At 39.9% G+C, this 20,617-nt stretch overlaps 4 non-coding genes across 4 annotated transcripts; all 4 read left to right on the top strand.

The window, feature by feature from the left end:
• The first annotated feature begins 2,520 nt into the window (after nt 1–2,520).
• Nucleotides 2,521–2,636, top strand: LOC144892764 (U5 spliceosomal RNA). Its single transcript, XR_013623931.1, has one exon. It is a non-coding gene; the product is annotated as a U5 spliceosomal RNA (small nuclear RNA).
• Nucleotides 2,637–9,349: 6,713 nt separating this feature from the next.
• On the top strand, nt 9,350–9,465 carry LOC144892767 (U5 spliceosomal RNA). Its single transcript, XR_013623934.1, has one exon. It is a non-coding gene; the product is annotated as a U5 spliceosomal RNA (small nuclear RNA).
• A 2,526-nt stretch (nt 9,466–11,991) lies between these two features.
• Nucleotides 11,992–12,107, top strand: LOC144892763 (U5 spliceosomal RNA). Its single transcript, XR_013623930.1, has one exon. It is a non-coding gene; the product is annotated as a U5 spliceosomal RNA (small nuclear RNA).
• Nucleotides 12,108–18,820: 6,713 nt separating this feature from the next.
• On the top strand, nt 18,821–18,936 carry LOC144892766 (U5 spliceosomal RNA). The gene has a single exon (XR_013623933.1). It is a non-coding gene; the product is annotated as a U5 spliceosomal RNA (small nuclear RNA).
• Nucleotides 18,937–20,617: the final 1,681 nt, after the last annotated feature.

Here is a 20,617-nt window from a genome sequence, read left to right as displayed (position 1 = left end):
TCCATAACGAAAAAAAGAGTTATCACTGGCAAAATCGAAGATTTTTCATGTATATTCGGCAATTGCCTTTGTTAATTGGCAGTTTTAAAATATTTTTTTTGCGAAGATGTTGATCAAGTATGTTGCTCACTCTGGTTTGTGTATTTGTCTGTCCGCTCACTTATACTTGCCAACAGGACACAATTTTAAACAGACCTTCAAGAAACGTTACCAAGTTTGTTTTGTGGCCTGACAGTTCGTGGCCTGACAAAATCCTATATATTTTTGGGGTGAAAAGGTCAACCACTTTTTTGAATTTCTAAAATCCTCAGTTTACATCCGACTGACTTGAAGTTTGAATAGGATTTTAAAATCAGCTAATTGAATGCAACCACCAACTATTTTTGAGATCAGCATAGGCCAAAAGGTCAACATAGGCCAAAGGTCAACCACAATCTTAAATTTCTAAAATCCTCAATTTTCATCCGATTGATTTGAAATTTGAATAAGATTTTCACATCAGCCAACTGAATTCAACCACCAACTATTTTTGAGGTTAAAAGGATGCTCTACTGAGTGCCATTCTACTTTGTTCTGTTTTGCCAAGTGTCGCTCTATGAGTGATTTTTTATTATTCTGTTTGTTTGTCACCACTATTCTGTTTGTACAGGTTGCAATTCTTAACCGATCGTCATGAAACTTCACCAAGTTGTAGAGGTCGTCACAATTGAGAAGCCGATTGATTTTGAGGTCAAAAGGTCAACTCAAGGTGAAACTTCTAAAATCATGAATTTTTATTTTAAAAATCGTCACTTTTCATCCTATTAACCCGAGATTTGATCGATATCATCAATTTTAATCTGGATGAAATGGACAATTTATTGGAGCAATGGCATCCTTTTGGGGGGGGGGGGGGGGTGGATTTTGCGTGCTCTGCATGACGTCTTCTTGTTTTAGTATCTGCCAGATAGTATCAATCAGATCCACCTACTCAGGTACTGATGGCGTATTAATGGGATTTAAAACGTAAACATCCTGTCTAGTGGAGGTATGCGCTCCATCGAGTCCTGTTCTATCTGCTTGTCAATCGCCTACAGGGTACTACAATATCTTGTCACCTATTGTAAAAGTTGTGACGTTGCCTTTGGAGCTTCATAAAAGAGCTTGATGCACAGCAGCACGACCAAACCACTGATGACCTTAAACAAGCAGTGAAACCTCCTTTTAATCAGACTACTCCAATACACTCCGGGAAATGTCCCACAGAACATGGCGCACAATTCTTCGCTGTAATGACAATGAGGGAGCACAAACGGATCCACTGGACACATGAGGCTTTAGTCACGTGCTGCAAAATGTGTAATAAAGTTACTCAGTGAAATAGTGTAATGCAAAATGTGTAATAAAATTAATGAGTGCTGCAAATGTATGTGGTATAACTTGTGTAACCATTCAGTGTTGTCAGCTTATATGATAAAAGGCAATGTCACAATCTTTACAAGAGGTGACAAGACATTGTGGCCACCCTATGCAGGTCGTAATTCCATTGTCCGTCATGAAACCTAAACACCTGGTAGAGCTAGTCAAAAGCTTATTGTTTTTGAGGTCAAGAGGTCAACGTTTCATAAAATCGTCAATTTCCGTCCAATTGACTTGAGATTTGAACAGGGTTTGCATATCGTGTGACTGAATTGGTTCACCCAACCAAAATCTAGAAGCCTATTGTTTTTGAGGTCTAAAAGGCCCAGATGACCCAAAAGTCCCAGAGGACCTAAAAGACCCCGAAGACTCAAAATACTCTAAGGACCCAAAAGACCCCCGAGTCCAGTCGGCAGGTGTGCTACAAGGAGGTGAAGACTAATGAAAATTTGGTCCAATGGACCAACGGGCTCCCTAGTACTATGAAATAACGAACTTTGACGACGTGAGGATCTCTCTGGGACTCCTCCAAACTGTAGCAATATGTATTGGAATCAGCATTTGAAAAGTTTTAAGCTGAAGCTGGCAGAACCTGGAGTTCGTGAGTTCCTGTTTTGGAACTTGGAGTTCGGGAGTTCGTGAGAAATTCACGGAACGCGTGGGATTTGTTCATGGTAAATATATTAACTTACCCAGAGTAAAAAGTTGGAAACAACAGGGGAATTTTGGAAGTAGTGAGATTCAAGAAATACCTCAAAATGTTTCATTAAAATTATGGAATGATATTGGGATCGTGCTGTGTTGGTGAGATGACTGACATTCGGAATTTTCTTCAAATTGAGCCGGAGCAACTCAAAATGACGTCATTACAATTTGCGCTGTGATTGGCTGCTTCATTTGAACGTGAGGGGAGATCCTGAGAAGGTGTTGATTTTGTATAAATAGTCGTGAAATGAAGAATAAATTCTCCATAAATTCAGAAAGTACTGATGGATTATGATAGCATGCAATATCCTAAATGAGGGAATAATGTAAAATCAATCATTTAGGATGACTTCGGAAACACCATATATGTCAAACCGTGATGTGCACATAAAAGAATGAGAATACACCGAATAAGTCATACTCTGGTTTCTCTTCAATTCGTATAAATCTTTCGCCTTTTACTAAAGATTTCCGTGGAGAGGAACATTCATGAGTCTAAATATTTTTTGATGCCCTGTATATATATACGGGGCGATCCATAACGAAAAATAGAGTTATTACTGGCAAAATTGAGGATTTTTCAAGTATATTCGGCAATTGCCTTTGTTGGCAATTTTTTAATATTTTATTTCGCGAATATGTTAATCAAGTATGTTGCTCACTCTGGTTTGTGTGTTTGTCTGTCCGCTCACTTATACTTGCCAACAGGTCACAATTTTAAACTGACCTTCAGGAAACGTTACCAAATGGTAGAGTTTGTGGCTTCACAAAATCCTAAATATTTTTGGGGTCAAAAGGTCGACCACTTTTTTCAAATTTCTAAAATCCTAAATTTTCATCCGATTGACTTGAAATTTGAATAGGATTTACATATCGGCTAACTGAATTCAACCACCAACTATTTTTGAGATCAGCATAGGCCAAAGGTCAACCACTTTTTTGAATTTCTAAAATCCTCAATTTACATCCGATTGACTTGAAATTTGAATTGGATTTACATATCGGTTAACTGAATTCAACCATCAACTATTTTTGAGAACAGCATAGGCCAAAGGTCAACCACTTTTTTGAATTTCTAAAATCCTCAATTTACATCCGACTGACTTCAAGTTTGAAGAGGATTTTTATATCAGCTAATTGAATGCAACCACCAACTATTTTTGAGATCAGCATACGCCAAAAGGTCAACATAGGCCAAAGGTCAACAACAATTTTAAATTTCTAAAATCCTCAATTTTCATCCAATTGACTTGAAATTTGAATAGGATATACATGTCGGCGAATTGAATTCAAGCACCAACTATTTTTGAGATCAGCATCGGCCAAAAGGTCAACATAGGCCAAAGGTCAACAACCATTTCAAATTTCTAAAATCCTCAATTTTCATCCGATTGACTTGAAATTTGAAGAGGATGTACATATCGACGAACTGAATTCAACCACCAACTATTTTTGAGATTACCTTTGACCAAAAGTTCAACATAGGCCAAAGGTCAATCTCTTTTTTCAAATTTCTAAAATCCTCAATTTTCATCCGATTGACTTGAAATTTGAATAGGATTTACATATCGGCTTAATGAATTCAACCACCAACTATTTTTGAGATCAGCGAAGGCCAAAAGAGCAACATAGGCCAAAAGTCAACAACAATTTCAAATTTCTAAAATCCTCAATTTTCATACGATTCACTTGAAATCTGAATGGGATATACACATCAGTTAACTGAATTCAACCAACAACTGTTTTTGAGATCAGCATAGGCCAAAAGGTCAACATAGGCCCAAGTTGAACCACTTTTTCAAATTTCTAAAAGCCTCAATTTTCATCCGATTGACTTGAAATTTCAATAGGATTTTCATAGCAGCCAACTGAATTCAACCACCCACTATTTTTGAGGCTAAAAGGATGCTCTACTGAGTGCCATTGCACTTTGTTCTGTTTTGCCAAGTATCGATCTATGAGTGATTTTTCATTTGTTTGTATGTTTGTCTGTCCGCTCACTTATACTTGCCTACAGGTCACAATTTTAAACCGATCCTCACGAAACTTCGCCAAATGGTAGAGTTCGTGGTCCGACAAAATCCTATATGTATTTGAGGTCAAAAGGTCAACATAGGCCAAAGGTCTACAAGTGTGTGTCTACCCTCAGGAGTGCCAGGAAGCACTATCTCTCCTCACTCACGTACGAACTCTCAAACCTGTCTCCTTCCTCCAAATCCTGGTGGCGTCTGGTCAAATCCGTTTCTGGTTTCATCCCCTCCCTTACCTCAAATGGCCACACAGTTGACATCGCACGTGACAAAGCCGAATGCCTCAACTCTGTGTTTGCCTTAAAATCTTTAGTCCCAAACCCATCTCTCTCTGTTCCCACCTTTCCCAGTCGAACCCAACTGGTCCTGGACTCTGTGTCCTTCTCTCCTGACAAGGTGGAGGAGTTTTTGTCTAACCTCGACTCTGATTCTGCAACTGGACCAGACGGCATCAGCCCACGGGTCCTAAAATCCTGCTCTGCCACTCTATCTCACACTCTCTCTGTTCTTTTCACCCTATCTTTTGCTCAAGGTCATCTGCCAGCATCCTGGAAATCAGCAAACATTACCGCTTTACACAAAAAAGGTGCAAAAACAGATCCTTTTAACGACAGACCAATCAGCCTGCTCCCAATTATCAGCAAAGTCATGGAATCCATCATTGCTTCGGATATGAAATCTTTCCTCTTCTCCAATGGCTTGATCTCTGATCATCAATTTGGATTCAGACCAGGTCACTCTACTCTGGACATGCTGCTTCTCCTGTCTCAACAATGGATGGAGGTCCTCAATGCCAAACAGGAAATTAGAGCTGTCTCCCTCGACATATCACATGCCTTCGATACGGTCTGGCACCCAGCTCTGCTCACCAAACTCTACTCCTATGGTATCCATGGAAATCTCCATGCATGGCTTGCGGACTTCCTCTCTGGTCGTAGTCAACGTGTGGCCCTGAATGGATTTCTCTCATCTCCCCTTCCTGTTCAGGCTGGAGTTCCCCAAGGCAGTGTGCTGGGCCCTGTGCTTTTTCTGGTCTTTATCAATGATCTCTCCGACTCTCTGGAAAATCCTCTCTATCTCTTTGCTGATGACTCCACTCTCTGCCGCTCCATTCCTCTTCCCTCAGATCGGCAGTCTGCAGCCTCCTCACTCTCTGAAGACCTGGACAAAATCACAGACTGGTCAAACAAGTGGAACATGTCTTTCAATCCTGACAAATCTCACACTCTTACTATGTCTCTCCGAAAAGATCGACTGGACAACCCTCCCATCTACTTTCTCAACAATCCTCTCCAAGAAGTTCTGTCGCTCAAGCTTTTGGGTCTCACTATCTGCCATGATCTTTCTTGGGAAAACCACATTTCCAAGCTGGCCTGCAAAGCCAGTCGCCGACTGGGCATCCTCCGTCGTGCGAAGTCCTTCCTAGGCACACCTGAGCTCCTCACCACATACAAGGCTTTCATCCGCAGCTCAATGGAATACTGTTCTCCCCTATGGGCTGGTGCTCCTGCCTCACACCTAGCTTGGCTTCACGCTGTTGAAACCAAAGCTTTCAGAATCATTGGAATCTCCCGCGATGAAGCTATCTCTGAGGGCCTTTCACTCACTCACCGCAGGCAGGTAGGTGGTCTTTCTGTCTTCTACCGACTCCTCTCCGGCCTTGCTCCCCCAGCTCTCTCTGTGCTCTGTCCCCCAAATATTCCTACAGGTCGCACAAGATCTGCCAGCAAGCCTCTGATGGTTAAACTGCCAAAATCTCGACTCTCTGCTCACCTTCACTCCTTCATTCCTCTTTTCTCCCGCCTCTGGAACAAACTCCCACACTCCCTTCAATCCCACTCCTCCATCCAGGTCTTTAAAACAGCTGTTCACCACCATCTCTTATCTTCCCCCATCCAAAACCTTGATCTTTTCTACCCCCGCTAATTCACCCCAGATCCACCTTGTTTGAAATTCCAACTTCTTTCCTGGAAGTCCTGGCAGTGTCCATATGTTTTATACCTCTCCCACCGCCCCCTTCCCATGCCCCCCCCCCCAAAGCCCTCGCCCTCTCTCAGATCTCTCGATGTCTCCATGTCTCTCGGTCCCTGCTCTCAAATGTTGTGTTTGTGTCCTTCCCCCTCTCTCCCCATCTTGTCTACCGCTCCCGATGTTATATGTTTTATGTGTCGGTTTGTCTTTCTGTGTGATTAATGTTCGCTCTTTCACGAGCCTCGATCTTGTATACAAAAAAAAAGAAAAAAGAAAAAAAAAAAGGTCAACCACTTTTTTAGAATTTCTAAAATCCTCAATTTTCATCCGATTGACTTGAAATTTGAATCGAATTTACATCTCGGAAAACTGAATTCAACCACCAACTATTTTTAAGGTCAGCATAGGCCAAAGGTCAACCACTTTTTTCGAATTTATAAAATCCTCAATTTTCATCCGATTGACTTGAAATTTGAATCGAATTTACATCTCGGAAAACTGAATTCAACCACCAACTATTTTTAAGGTCAGCATAGGCCAAAGGTCAACCACTTTTTTCGAATTTATAAAATCCTCAATTTTCATCCGATTGAATTGAAATTTGAATACGATTTACATATCGGCTTACTGAATTCAACCACCAACTATTTTTGAGATCAGCTTCGGCCAAAAGGTCAACATAGGCCAAAGGTCAACAACAATATCAAATTTCTAAAATCCTCAATTTTCATCCGATTGACTTTAAATTTGAAGAGGATTTACATATCGGCTAACTGAATTCAACCACCCACTATTTTTGAGATCAGCATAGGCCAAACTCAACATAGGCCAAAAGGTCAGCAACAATTTCAATTTTTCTAAAATCCTCAATTTTCATCCCATTGACTTGGAATTTGAATGGGATTTTCATATCAGTTAACTGAATTCAACCACCAACTATTTTTGAGATCAGCATAAGCCAAAAGCTCAAATTAGGCCAAAGGTAAACAACAATTTCAAATATCTAAAATCCTCAATTTTAATCAGATTGACTTGAAATTTGAATAGGATTTACACATCGGCTAACTGAATTGAACCACTAACTATTTTGAGATCAGCGTAGGTGAAAAGGTCAACATAGGCCAAAGGTCAACAACTTTTTCACATTTCTAAAATCCTCAATTTTCATCCGATTGATTTGAAATTTGAATAAGATTTTCACATCAGCCAAATGAATTTAACCACCAACTATTTTTGAGGTTAAAAGGATGCTCTACTGAGTGCCATTCTACTTTGTTCTGTTTTGCCAAGTGTCGCTCCATGAGTGATTTTTTATTATTCTGTTTGTTTGTCACAAACTATTCTGTTTGTACAGGTTGCAATTCTTAACTGATCGTCATGAAACTTCACCAAGTCGTAGAGGTCGTCACAATTGAGAAGCCGATTGATTTTGAGGTCAAACGATCAACTCAAGGTGAAACTTCTAAAATCATAAATTTTCATTTTTAAAATCGTCAGTTTTCATCCTATTAATCCGAGATTTGATCGATATCATCAATTTTAATTTGGATGAAATGGACAATTTATTGGAGCAATGGCATCCTTTTGGGGGTGGGGGGGTGGATTTTGCGTGCTCTGCATAACGTCTTCTTGTTTTAGTATCTGCCAGTTAATATCAATCAGATCCACCTACTCAGGTACTGATGGCGTATTAATGGGATAGAAAACGTGAACATTTCAGTCTGGTGGAGGTATGCGCTCCATCGAGTCCTGTTCTATCTGCTTGTCAATCGCCTACAGGGTACTACAATATCTTGTCACCTATTGTAAAAGTTGTGACGTTGCCTTTGGAGCTTCATAAAAGAGCTTGATGCACAGCAGCACGACCAAACCACTGATGACCTTAAACAAGCAGTGAAACTTCCTTTTAATCAGACCACTCCAATATACTCCGGGAAATGTCCCACAGAACATGGCGCAGAATTATTCGCTGTAATGACAATGATGGAGCACAAACGGATCCACTGGACACTTGAGGCTTTAGTCACGTGCTGCAAAATGTGTAATAAAGTTACACAGTGTAATAGTGTAATGCAAAATGTGTAATAAAGTTACTCAGTGAAATAGTGTAATGCAAAATGTGTAATGAAATTAACGAGTGCTGCAAATGTATGTGTAATAACTTGTGTAACCATTAAGTGTTGTCAGCTTATATGATAAAAGGCAATGTCACAATCTTTACAAGAGGTGACAAGACATTGTGGCCACCTTATGCAGGTCGTAATTCCATTGTCCGTCATGAAACCTAAACACCTGGTAGAGCTAGTCAAAAGCTTATTGTTTTTGAGGTCAAGAGGTCAACGTTTCATAAAATCGTCAATTTCCGTCCAATTTACTTGAGATTTGAACAGGGTTTGCATATCGTGTGACTGAATTGGTTCCCCCAACCAGAAGCATGAAGCCTATTGTTTTTGAGGTTTAAAAGTCCCAGAGGACCTAAAAGACCCCGAAGACTCAAAATACTCTAAGGACCCAAAAGACCCCCGAGTCCAGTCGGCAGGTATACGACAAGGAGATGAAGACCAATGAAAATTTGGTCCAATGGACCAACGGGCTCCCTAGTACTATGAAATAACGAACTTTGACTACGTGAGGATCTCTCTGGGACTCCTCAAAACTGTAGCAATATGTATTGGAATCAGCATTTGAAAAGTTTTAAGCTGAAGTTGGTAGAACCTGGAGTTCGTGAGTTCCTGCATTGGAACTTGGAGTTCGGGAGTTCGTGAGAAATTCACGGAACGCGTGGGATTTGATAATGCTAAATATATTAACTTACTCAGACTAAAAAATTGGAAACAACAGGGGAATTTTGGAAGTAGTGAGATTCAAGAAATACCTCAAAATGTTTCATTAAAATTATGGAATGATATTGGGATCGTGCTGTGTTGGTGAGATGACTGACATTCGGAATTTTCTTCAAATTGAGCCGGAGCAACTCGAAATAACGTCATTACAATTTGCGCTGTGATTGGCTGCTTCATTTGAACGTGAGGGGAGATCCTGAGAAGGTGTTGATTTTGTATAAATAGTCGTGAAATGAAGAATAAATTCTCCATAAATTCAGAAAGTACTGATGGATTATGATAGCATGCAATATCCTAAATGAGGGAATAATGTAAAATCAATCATTTAGGATGACTTCGGAAACACCATATATGTCAAACCGTGATGTGCACATAAAAGAATGAGAATATACCAAATAAGTCATACTCTGGTTTCTCTTCAATTCGTATAAATCTTTCGCCTTTTACTAAAGATTTCCGTGGAGAGGAACATTCATGAGTGTAAATATTTTTTGATGCCCTGTATTTATATACGGGGCGATCTATAACGAAAAAAAGAGTTATTACGGGCAAAATCGAAGATTTTTCATGTATATTCGGCAATTGCCTTTGTTAATTGGCAGTTTTTTTATATTTTTTTTGCGAAGATGTTGATAAAGTATGTTGCTCACTCTGGTTTGTGTATTTGTCTGTCCGCTCACTTATACTTGCCAACAGGACACAATTTTAAACAGACCTTCAAGAAACGTTACCAAGTTTGTTTTGTGGCCTGACAGTTCGTGGCCTGACAAAATCCTATATATTTTTGGGGTGAAAAGGTCAACCACTTTTTTGAATTTCTAAAATCCTCAGTTTACATCCGACTGACTTGAAGTTTGAATAGGATTTTAAAATCAGCTAATTGAATGCAACCACCAACTATTTTTGAGATCAGCATAGGCCAAAAGGTCAACATAGGCCAAAGGTCAACCACAATCTTAAATTTCTAAAATCCTCAATTTTCATCCGATTGATTTGAAATTTGAATAAGATTTTCACATCAGCCAACTGAATTCAACCACCAACTATTTTTGAGGTTAAAAGGATGCTCTACTGAGTGCCATTCTACTTTGTTCTGTTTTGCCAAGTGTCGCTCTATGAGTGATTTTTTATTATTCAGTTTGTTTGTCACCACTATTCTGTTTGTACAGGTTGCAATTCTTAACCGATCGTCATGAAACTTCACCAAGTTGTAGAGGTCGTCACAATTGAGAAGCCGATTGATTTTGAGGTCAAAAGGTCAACTCAAGGTGAAACTTCTAAAATCATGAATTTTTATTTTAAAAATCGTCACTTTTCATCCTATTAACCCGAGATTTGATCGATATCATCAATTTTAATCTGGATGAAATGGACAATTTATTGGAGCAATGGCATCCTTTTGGGGGGGGGGGGGGGGGGGGTGGATTTTGCGTGCTCTGCATGACGTCTTCTTGTTTTAGTATCTGCCAGATAGTATCAATCAGATCCACCTACTCAGGTACTGATGGCGTATTAATGGGATTTAAAACGTAAACATCCTGTCTAGTGGAGGTATGCGCTCCATCGAGTCCTGTTCTATCTGCTTGTCAATCGCCTACAGGGTACTACAATATCTTGTCACCTATTGTAAAAGTTGTGACGTTGCCTTTGGAGCTTCATAAAAGAGCTTGATGCACAGCAGCACGACCAAACCACTGATGACCTTAAACAAGCAGTGAAACCTCCTTTTAATCAGACTACTCCAATACACTCCGGGAAATGTCCCACAGAACATGGCGCACAATTCTTCGCTGTAATGACAATGAGGGAGCACAAACGGATCCACTGGACACATGAGGCTTTAGTCACGTGCTGCAAAATGTGTAATAAAGTTACTCAGTGAAATAGTGTAATGCAAAATGTGTAATAAAATTAATGAGTGCTGCAAATGTATGTGGTATAACTTGTGTAACCATTCAGTGTTGTCAGCTTATATGATAAAAGGCAATGTCACAATCTTTACAAGAGGTGACAAGACATTGTGGCCACCCTATGCAGGTCGTAATTCCATTGTCCGTCATGAAACCTAAACACCTGGTAGAGCTAGTCAAAAGCTTATTGTTTTTGAGGTCAAGAGGTCAACGTTTCATAAAATCGTCAATTTCCGTCCAATTGACTTGAGATTTGAACAGGGTTTGCATATCGTGTGACTGAATTGGTTCACCCAACCAAAATCTAGAAGCCTATTGTTTTTGAGGTCTAAAAGGCCCAGATGACCCAAAAGTCCCAGAGGACCTAAAAGACCCCGAAGACTCAAAATACTCTAAGGACCCAAAAGACCCCCGAGTCCAGTCGGCAGGTGTGCTACAAGGAGGTGAAGACTAATGAAAATTTGGTCCAATGGACCAACGGGCTCCCTAGTACTATGAAATAACGAACTTTGACGACGTGAGGATCTCTCTGGGACTCCTCCAAACTGTAGCAATATGTATTGGAATCAGCATTTGAAAAGTTTTAAGCTGAAGCTGGCAGAACCTGGAGTTCGTGAGTTCCTGTTTTGGAACTTGGAGTTCGGGAGTTCGTGAGAAATTCACGGAACGCGTGGGATTTGTTCATGGTAAATATATTAACTTACCCAGAGTAAAAAGTTGGAAACAACAGGGGAATTTTGGAAGTAGTGAGATTCAAGAAATACCTCAAAATGTTTCATTAAAATTATGGAATGATATTGGGATCGTGCTGTGTTGGTGAGATGACTGACATTCGGAATTTTCTTCAAATTGAGCCGGAGCAACTCAAAATGACGTCATTACAATTTGCGCTGTGATTGGCTGCTTCATTTGAACGTGAGGGGAGATCCTGAGAAGGTGTTGATTTTGTATAAATAGTCGTGAAATGAAGAATAAATTCTCCATAAATTCAGAAAGTACTGATGGATTATGATAGCATGCAATATCCTAAATGAGGGAATAATGTAAAATCAATCATTTAGGATGACTTCGGAAACACCATATATGTCAAACCGTGATGTGCACATAAAAGAATGAGAATACACCGAATAAGTCATACTCTGGTTTCTCTTCAATTCGTATAAATCTTTCGCCTTTTACTAAAGATTTCCGTGGAGAGGAACATTCATGAGTCTAAATATTTTTTGATGCCCTGTATATATATACGGGGCGATCCATAACGAAAAATAGAGTTATTACTGGCAAAATTGAGGATTTTTCAAGTATATTCGGCAATTGCCTTTGTTGGCAATTTTTTAATATTTTATTTCGCGAATATGTTAATCAAGTATGTTGCTCACTCTGGTTTGTGTGTTTGTCTGTCCGCTCACTTATACTTGCCAACAGGTCACAATTTTAAACTGACCTTCAGGAAACGTTACCAAATGGTAGAGTTTGTGGCTTCACAAAATCCTAAATATTTTTGGGGTCAAAAGGTCGACCACTTTTTTCAAATTTCTAAAATCCTAAATTTTCATCCGATTGACTTGAAATTTGAATAGGATTTACATATCGGCTAACTGAATTCAACCACCAACTATTTTTGAGATCAGCATAGGCCAAAGGTCAACCACTTTTTTGAATTTCTAAAATCCTCAATTTACATCCGATTGACTTGAAATTTGAATTGGATTTACATATCGGTTAACTGAATTCAACCATCAACTATTTTTGAGAACAGCATAGGCCAAAGGTCAACCACTTTTTTGAATTTCTAAAATCCTCAATTTACATCCGACTGACTTCAAGTTTGAAGAGGATTTTTATATCAGCTAATTGAATGCAACCACCAACTATTTTTGAGATCAGCATACGCCAAAAGGTCAACATAGGCCAAAGGTCAACAACAATTTTAAATTTCTAAAATCCTCAATTTTCATCCAATTGACTTGAAATTTGAATAGGATATACATGTCGGCGAATTGAATTCAAGCACCAACTATTTTTGAGATCAGCATCGGCCAAAAGGTCAACATAGGCCAAAGGTCAACAACCATTTCAAATTTCTAAAATCCTCAATTTTCATCCGATTGACTTGAAATTTGAAGAGGATGTACATATCGACGAACTGAATTCAACCACCAACTATTTTTGAGATTACCTTTGACCAAAAGTTCAACATAGGCCAAAGGTCAATCTCTTTTTTCAAATTTCTAAAATCCTCAATTTTCATCCGATTGACTTGAAATTTGAATAGGATTTACATATCGGCTTAATGAATTCAACCACCAACTATTTTTGAGATCAGCGAAGGCCAAAAGAGCAACATAGGCCAAAAGTCAACAACAATTTCAAATTTCTAAAATCCTCAATTTTCATACGATTCACTTGAAATCTGAATGGGATATACACATCAGTTAACTGAATTCAACCAACAACTGTTTTTGAGATCAGCATAGGCCAAAAGGTCAACATAGGCCCAAGTTGAACCACTTTTTCAAATTTCTAAAAGCCTCAATTTTCATCCGATTGACTTGAAATTTCAATAGGATTTTCATAGCAGCCAACTGAATTCAACCACCCACTATTTTTGAGGCTAAAAGGATGCTCTACTGAGTGCCATTGCACTTTGTTCTGTTTTGCCAAGTATCGATCTATGAGTGATTTTTCATTTGTTTGTATGTTTGTCTGTCCGCTCACTTATACTTGCCTACAGGTCACAATTTTAAACCGATCCTCACGAAACTTCGCCAAATGGTAGAGTTCGTGGTCCGACAAAATCCTATATGTATTTGAGGTCAAAAGGTCAACATAGGCCAAAGGTCTACAAGTGTGTGTCTACCCTCAGGAGTGCCAGGAAGCACTATCTCTCCTCACTCACGTACGAACTCTCAAACCTGTCTCCTTCCTCCAAATCCTGGTGGCGTCTGGTCAAATCCGTTTCTGGTTTCATCCCCTCCCTTACCTCAAATGGCCACACAGTTGACATCGCACGTGACAAAGCCGAATGCCTCAACTCTGTGTTTGCCTTAAAATCTTTAGTCCCAAACCCATCTCTCTCTGTTCCCACCTTTCCCAGTCGAACCCAACTGGTCCTGGACTCTGTGTCCTTCTCTCCTGACAAGGTGGAGGAGTTTTTGTCTAACCTCGACTCTGATTCTGCAACTGGACCAGACGGCATCAGCCCACGGGTCCTAAAATCCTGCTCTGCCACTCTATCTCACACTCTCTCTGTTCTTTTCACCCTATCTTTTGCTCAAGGTCATCTGCCAGCATCCTGGAAATCAGCAAACATTACCGCTTTACACAAAAAAGGTGCAAAAACAGATCCTTTTAACGACAGACCAATCAGCCTGCTCCCAATTATCAGCAAAGTCATGGAATCCATCATTGCTTCGGATATGAAATCTTTCCTCTTCTCCAATGGCTTGATCTCTGATCATCAATTTGGATTCAGACCAGGTCACTCTACTCTGGACATGCTGCTTCTCCTGTCTCAACAATGGATGGAGGTCCTCAATGCCAAACAGGAAATTAGAGCTGTCTCCCTCGACATATCACATGCCTTCGATACGGTCTGGCACCCAGCTCTGCTCACCAAACTCTACTCCTATGGTATCCATGGAAATCTCCATGCATGGCTTGCGGACTTCCTCTCTGGTCGTAGTCAACGTGTGGCCCTGAATGGATTTCTCTCATCTCCCCTTCCTGTTCAGGCTGGAGTTCCCCAAGGCAGTGTGCTGGGCCCTGTGCTTTTTCTGGTCTTTATCAATGATCTCTCCGACTCTCTGGAAAATCCTCTCTATCTCTTTGCTGATGACTCCACTCTCTGCCGCTCCATTCCTCTTCCCTCAGATCGGCAGTCTGCAGCCTCCTCACTCTCTGAAGACCTGGACAAAATCACAGACTGGTCAAACAAGTGGAACATGTCTTTCAATCCTGACAAATCTCACACTCTTACTATGTCTCTCCGAAAAGATCGACTGGACAACCCTCCCATCTACTTTCTCAACAATCCTCTCCAAGAAGTTCTGTCGCTCAAGCTTTTGGGTCTCACTATCTGCCATGATCTTTCTTGGGAAAACCACATTTCCAAGCTGGCCTGCAAAGCCAGTCGCCGACTGGGCATCCTCCGTCGTGCGAAGTCCTTCCTAGGCACACCTGAGCTCCTCACCACATACAAGGCTTTCATCCGCAGCTCAATGGAATACTGTTCTCCCCTATGGGCTGGTGCTCCTGCCTCACACCTAGCTTGGCTTCACGCTGTTGAAACCAAAGCTTTCAGAATCATTGGAATCTCCCGCGATGAAGCTATCTCTGAGGGCCTTTCACTCACTCACCGCAGGCAGGTAGGTGGTCTTTCTGTCTTCTACCGACTCCTCTCCGGCCTTGCTCCCCCAGCTCTCTCTGTGCTCTGTCCCCCAAATATTCCTACAGGTCGCACAAGATCTGCCAGCAAGCCTCTGATGGTTAAACTGCCAAAATCTCGACTCTCTGCTCACCTTCACTCCTTCATTCCTCTTTTCTCCCGCCTCTGGAACAAACTCCCACACTCCCTTCAATCCCACTCCTCCATCCAGGTCTTTAAAACAGCTGTTCACCACCATCTCTTATCTTCCCCCATCCAAAACCTTGATCTTTTCTACCCCCGCTAATTCACCCCAGATCCACCTTGTTTGAAATTCCAACTTCTTTCCTGGAAGTCCTGGCAGTGTCCATATGTTTTATACCTCTCCCACCGCCCCCTTCCCATGCCCCCCCCCCCAAAGCCCTCGCCCTCTCTCAGATCTCTCGATGTCTCCATGTCTCTCGGTCCCTGCTCTCAAATGTTGTGTTTGTGTCCTTCCCCCTCTCTCCCCATCTTGTCTACCGCTCCCGATGTTATATGTTTTATGTGTCGGTTTGTCTTTCTGTGTGATTAATGTTCGCTCTTTCACGAGCCTCGATCTTGTATACAAAAAAAAAGAAAAAAGAAAAAAAAAAAGGTCAACCACTTTTTTAGAATTTCTAAAATCCTCAATTTTCATCCGATTGACTTGAAATTTGAATCGAATTTACATCTCGGAAAACTGAATTCAACCACCAACTATTTTTAAGGTCAGCATAGGCCAAAGGTCAACCACTTTTTTCGAATTTATAAAATCCTCAATTTTCATCCGATTGACTTGAAATTTGAATCGAATTTACATCTCGGAAAACTGAATTCAACCACCAACTATTTTTAAGGTCAGCATAGGCCAAAGGTCAACCACTTTTTTCGAATTTATAAAATCCTCAATTTTCATCCGATTGAATTGAAATTTGAATACGATTTACATATCGGCTTACTGAATTCAACCACCAACTATTTTTGAGATCAGCTTCGGCCAAAAGGTCAACATAGGCCAAAGGTCAACAACAATATCAAATTTCTAAAATCCTCAATTTTCATCCGATTGACTTTAAATTTGAAGAGGATTTACATATCGGCTAACTGAATTCAACCACCCACTATTTTTGAGATCAGCATAGGCCAAACTCAACATAGGCCAAAAGGTCAGCAACAATTTCAATTTTTCTAAAATCCTCAATTTTCATCCCATTGACTTGGAATTTGAATGGGATTTTCATATCAGTTAACTGAATTCAACCACCAACTATTTTTGAGATCAGCATAAGCCAAAAGCTCAAATTAGGCCAAAGGTAAACAACAATTTCAAATATCTAAAATCCTCAATTTTAATCAGATTGACTTGAAATTTGAATAGGATTTACACATCGGCTAACTGAATTGAACCACTAACTATTTTGAGATCAGCGTAGGTGAAAAGGTCAACATAGGCCAAAGGTCAACAACTTTTTCACATTTCTAAAATCCTCAATTTTCATCCGATTGATTTGAAATTTGAATAAGATTTTCACATCAGCCAAATGAATTTAACCACCAACTATTTTTGAGGTTAAAAGGATGCTCTACTGAGTGCCATTCTACTTTGTTCTGTTTTGCCAAGTGTCGCTCCATGAGTGATTTTTTATTATTCTGTTTGTTTGTCACAAACTATTCTGTTTGTACAGGTTGCAATTCTTAACTGATCGTCATGAAACTTCACCAAGTCGTAGAGGTCGTCACAATTGAGAAGCCGATTGATTTTGAGGTCAAACGATCAACTCAAGGTGAAACTTCTAAAATCATAAATTTTCATTTTTAAAATCGTCAGTTTTCATCCTATTAATCCGAGATTTGATCGATATCATCAATTTTAATTTGGATGAAATGGACAATTTATTGGAGCAATGGCATCCTTTTGGGGGTGGGGGGGTGGATTTTGCGTGCTCTGCATAACGTCTTCTTGTTTTAGTATCTGCCAGTTAATATCAATCAGATCCACCTACTCAGGTACTGATGGCGTATTAATGGGATAGAAAACGTGAACATTTCAGTCTGGTGGAGGTATGCGCTCCATCGAGTCCTGTTCTATCTGCTTGTCAATCGCCTACAGGGTACTACAATATCTTGTCACCTATTGTAAAAGTTGTGACGTTGCCTTTGGAGCTTCATAAAAGAGCTTGATGCACAGCAGCACGACCAAACCACTGATGACCTTAAACAAGCAGTGAAACTTCCTTTTAATCAGACCACTCCAATATACTCCGGGAAATGTCCCACAGAACATGGCGCAGAATTATTCGCTGTAATGACAATGATGGAGCACAAACGGATCCACTGGACACTTGAGGCTTTAGTCACGTGCTGCAAAATGTGTAATAAAGTTACACAGTGTAATAGTGTAATGCAAAATGTGTAATAAAGTTACTCAGTGAAATAGTGTAATGCAAAATGTGTAATGAAATTAACGAGTGCTGCAAATGTATGTGTAATAACTTGTGTAACCATTAAGTGTTGTCAGCTTATATGATAAAAGGCAATGTCACAATCTTTACAAGAGGTGACAAGACATTGTGGCCACCTTATGCAGGTCGTAATTCCATTGTCCGTCATGAAACCTAAACACCTGGTAGAGCTAGTCAAAAGCTTATTGTTTTTGAGGTCAAGAGGTCAACGTTTCATAAAATCGTCAATTTCCGTCCAATTTACTTGAGATTTGAACAGGGTTTGCATATCGTGTGACTGAATTGGTTCCCCCAACCAGAAGCATGAAGCCTATTGTTTTTGAGGTTTAAAAGTCCCAGAGGACCTAAAAGACCCCGAAGACTCAAAATACTCTAAGGACCCAAAAGACCCCCGAGTCCAGTCGGCAGGTATACGACAAGGAGATGAAGACCAATGAAAATTTGGTCCAATGGACCAACGGGCTCCCTAGTACTATGAAATAACGAACTTTGACTACGTGAGGATCTCTCTGGGACTCCTCAAAACTGTAGCAATATGTATTGGAATCAGCATTTGAAAAGTTTTAAGCTGAAGTTGGTAGAACCTGGAGTTCGTGAGTTCCTGCATTGGAACTTGGAGTTCGGGAGTTCGTGAGAAATTCACGGAACGCGTGGGATTTGATAATGCTAAATATATTAACTTACTCAGACTAAAAAATTGGAAACAACAGGGGAATTTTGGAAGTAGTGAGATTCAAGAAATACCTCAAAATGTTTCATTAAAATTATGGAATGATATTGGGATCGTGCTGTGTTGGTGAGATGACTGACATTCGGAATTTTCTTCAAATTGAGCCGGAGCAACTCGAAATAACGTCATTACAATTTGCGCTGTGATTGGCTGCTTCATTTGAACGTGAGGGGAGATCCTGAGAAGGTGTTGATTTTGTATAAATAGTCGTGAAATGAAGAATAAATTCTCCATAAATTCAGAAAGTACTGATGGATTATGATAGCATGCAATATCCTAAATGAGGGAATAATGTAAAATCAATCATTTAGGATGACTTCGGAAACACCATATATGTCAAACCGTGATGTGCACATAAAAGAATGAGAATATACCAAATAAGTCATACTCTGGTTTCTCTTCAATTCGTATAAATCTTTCGCCTTTTACTAAAGATTTCCGTGGAGAGGAACATTCATGAGTGTAAATATTTTTTGATGCCCTGTATTTATATACGGGGCGATCTATAACGAAAAAAAGAGTTATTACGGGCAAAATCGAAGATTTTTCATGTATATTCGGCAATTGCCTTTGTTAATTGGCAGTTTTTTTATATTTTTTTTGCGAAGATGTTGATAAAGTATGTTGCTCACTCTGGTTTGTGTATTTGTCTGTCCGCTCACTTATACTTGCCAACAGGACACAATTTTAAACAGACCTTCAAGAAACGTTACCAAGTTTGTTTTGTGGCCTGACAGTTCGTGGCCTGACAAAATCCTATATATTTTTGGGGTGAAAAGGTCAACCACTTTTTTGAATTTCTAAAATCCTCAGTTTACATCCGACTGACTTGAAGTTTGAATAGGATTTTAAAATCAGCTAATTGAATGCAACCACCAACTATTTTTGAGATCAGCATAGGCCAAAAGGTCAACATAGGCCAAAGGTCAACCACAATCTTAAATTTCTAAAATCCTCAATTTTCATCCGATTGATTTGAAATTTGAATAAGATTTTCACATCAGCCAACTGAATTCAACCACCAACTATTTTTGAGGTTAAAAGGATGCTCTACTGAGTGCCATTCTACTTTGTTCTGTTTTGCCAAGTGTCGCTCTATGAGTGATTTTTTATTATTCAGTTTGTTTGTCACCACTATTCTGTTTGTACAGGTTGCAATTCTTAACCGATCGTCATGAAACTTCACCAAGTTGTAGAGGTCGTCACAATTGAGAAGCCGATTGATTTTGAGGTCAAAAGGTCAACTCAAGGTGAAACTTCTAAAATCATGAATTTTTATTTTAAAAATCGTCACTTTTCATCCTATTAACCCGAGATTTGATCGATATCATCAATTTTAATCTGGATGAAATGGACAATTTATTGGAGCAATGGCATCCTTTTGGGGGGGGGGGGGGGGGGGGTGGATTTTGCGTGCTCTGCATGACGTCTTCTTGTTTTAGTATCTGCCAGATAGTATCAATCAGATCCACCTACTCAGGTACTGATGGCGTATTAATGGGATTTAAAACGTAAACATCCTGTCTAGTGGAGGTATGCGCTCCATCGAGTCCTGTTCTATCTGCTTGTCAATCGCCTACAGGGTACTACAATATCTTGTCACCTATTGTAAAAGTTGTGACGTTGCCTTTGGAGCTTCATAAAAGAGCTTGATGCACAGCAGCACGACCAAACCACTGATGACCTTAAACAAGCAGTGAAACCTCCTTTTAATCAGACTACTCCAATACACTCCGGGAAATGTCCCACAGAACATGGCGCACAATTCTTCGCTGTAATGACAATGAGGGAGCACAAACGGATCCACTGGACACATGAGGCTTTAGTCACGTGCTGCAAAATGTGTAATAAAGTTACTCAGTGAAATAGTGTAATGCAAAATGTGTAATAAAATTAATGAGTGCTGCAAATGTATGTGGTATAACTTGTGTAACCATTCAGTGTTGTCAGCTTATATGATAAAAGGCAATGTCACAATCTTTACAAGAGGTGACAAGACATTGTGGCCACCCTATGCAGGTCGTAATTCCATTGTCCGTCATGAAACCTAAACACCTGGTAGAGCTAGTCAAAAGCTTATTGTTTTTGAGGTCAAGAGGTCAACGTTTCATAAAATCGTCAATTTCCGTCCAATTGACTTGAGATTTGAACAGGGTTTGCATATCGTGTGACTGAATTGGT

Source organism: Myxine glutinosa, chromosome 6, assembly GCF_964187855.1.
Source record: "Myxine glutinosa chromosome 6, kmMyxGlut1.1, whole genome shotgun sequence".
NCBI lineage: Eukaryota > Metazoa > Chordata > Myxini > Myxiniformes > Myxinidae > Myxine > Myxine glutinosa.
This window is presented reverse-complemented; position numbering and strand designations above follow the sequence as displayed.